Source organism: Zootoca vivipara, chromosome 17, assembly GCF_963506605.1.
Source record: "Zootoca vivipara chromosome 17, rZooViv1.1, whole genome shotgun sequence".
NCBI lineage: Eukaryota > Metazoa > Chordata > Lepidosauria > Squamata > Lacertidae > Zootoca > Zootoca vivipara.
In genome coordinates, this window is record NC_083292.1 from 33,099,246 (window position 1) to 33,101,679 (window position 2,434).

Sequence of the window (2,434 nt, forward strand, 5' to 3'; positions counted from 1 at the left end):
GCAAGGGATGTTGGGAGTTGTAGTCCCAAAACAGCTGGAGGGCCAAGTTTGGTCATCACTGAATTAAGCAATCTGACCTGTTGCGAAATATCGCAATGTGGAGAGGTGATAGTTAATCTGCTGAGGCAGAAGGCAGAGAGGCCAAAAAATAGGAGCAGCACCAACTGACTTTCATTTTGTCCCCGTTTGCCTCCTCCTTCCTGAGTTCGGCAGGAGAGGCAGTGCCTCTGAGCTGGTTACAAGCAAGAAAGCAGACAGGTGGAGCTGCCTGCCTGAGGGTTGGTGGAGCAGGGCCCCATTAATCCTAATGGACTGCCGAGCTCATGTTCTGGATTCCAGCTGGCCATGCCCTTTCCCAAGATACTCCATTCCGTCCCCACACCCACCCACCCACAGCAAACACTCCATGTGGGAGGCAGCCTGCCTTTTGAACCTAGCAAAGGAGGAACAGGAAAGCCTGAGGGAAGCATGACCCAAGCTCATTTCAAAGCCTGGCTCTGAATCAGACTCCCTGGCCCCAAAAGCAAGGAGGGGCTGGCTTCAAACTCCCTCTAAGGCAGGCAGGCAGACAATGGCTGGAACAGGGGAAGACGGAGAGATGAGGAGATGCATAACCTCAGCCCCCACTCACCTCACAGAGTGTTTGTTGTGGGGGAGGAAGGGAAAGGAGAATGTTAGCTGCTTTGAGACTCCTTAGGTAAAGGTAAAGGGACCCCTGACCATTAGGTCCAGTCGTGATCGACTCTGAGGTTGCGGCGCTCATCTCGCGTTATTGCCGAGGGAGCCGGCGTAGCCTACAGCTTCCGGGTCATGTGGCCAGCATGACTAAGCCGCTTCTGGCGAACCAGAGCAGCGCTACCTATTATCTACTTGCACTTTGAGGTGCTTTCGATCTGCTAGGTTGGCAAGAGCTGGGACCGAGCAACGGGAGTTCACCCCATTGCGGGGGTTTCAACCGCCGACCTTCTGATCAGCAAGCCCTAGGCTCAGTGGTTTAACCTACAGCACCACTCGCGTCCCATTTGAGACTCCTTAGCGTAGTGATAAAGTGGGATATCAAATCCAAACTACTCCTCCTCCTCCTCCTCCTCCTCCTCCTCCTCCTCCTCCTCTTCTTCTTCTTCTTCTTCTTCTTCTTCTTCTTCTTCTTCTTCTTCTTCTTCTTCTTCTTCTTCTTCTTCTTCTTCTTCTTCTCCTCCTCCTCCTCCTCCTCCTCCTCCTCCTTCTCCTCCTCCTTCTCCTCCTCCTCCATGCTGCATCGGGAACAGATCATGGAGATGAAAATGAGCAAATCTCGCTGAATCGGGCACCTTGCTCTCATAGCGGCCTGCCTGGTGGCTGTGGGAAGCCAGCAAGCAGTATCTGAGCATAAGAGCAATGCCTGGATCCTCAGAGGACCCTCAGGGTCGCCATCTACAACTCTACAGTGCTACTGTTATAAAAGTCATGTTCCACCCTCCCTCTCTGCAAGTCCAGGGGGTTCCAGACACACTCCCAGGGTCTGTCGCGGGTGGCGCTGCGGTCTAAACCACTAGGCCTCTTGACCTTCCAAATCTCCAGTCTTTGGTCACACCTGGGATAAGGAGTTGTGGGCGCCCCTTGATGGCTCTCTGTTGTAATGCTACTAGCAGCTCTGCCCTTCCCTCAGCAGCCAGACTGGTTTGCGTAAGGCAGCCCAGGATTCCCCTTGCAGTTTACGTTCTCCCTTCGTATCACAATGGACCCCAAACCCAAGCATTTATTAATTTCTATGGTTTAGGGCAGGCATCCCCAAACTTCAGCCCTCCAGATGTTTTGGACTACAATTCCCATCATCCCTGACCACTGGTCCTCTTAGCTACCGGTAGGGATCATGGGAGTTGTAGGCCAAAACATCTGGAGGGCCACAGTTTGGGCGTGCCTGGTTTAGGGCGATCCTCCCCACACTATTTCTATAACACTATTAACTCTCCCTCCTGTGGCTTCCAGCAAGACCTGCCATATTTTGAAGAGCAAAATTTTTTGCCGACATCTTTTAACAATGGATTGTTATAATGACTCTACCCGTGAAAGAAAACGACGTGTCCTGGGAAAAGAGGCTTCTTCTTCTTCTTCTTCTTCTTCTTCTTCTTCTTCTTCTATCACTCATAGCCGAGTAAGATTGTCTTCCATAAACCTGATTTTAACAATGGGTCCGTAAGTGACTGTGGAGGCCAATTCTGGATCCACACGTCTTCACAGTGGGGACATTGGTTTCCAGGCTGGAGTTCGATTACAGTGTGGATTTGCCAAGCGTGCCTTCTCTTAGCGCCCTGAGATTGAGTTTCTTCAAAGCCCAAGACACCTTTGGTAAAGGCTGTTCTCCAACTGGAGCGCTCGCAGGCCAGTGTTTCCCAGTTGTCAGTGTAATTTGTCCAATCCTCTTTTAAAATCCATCCAGGTTGGCAGGCATCAA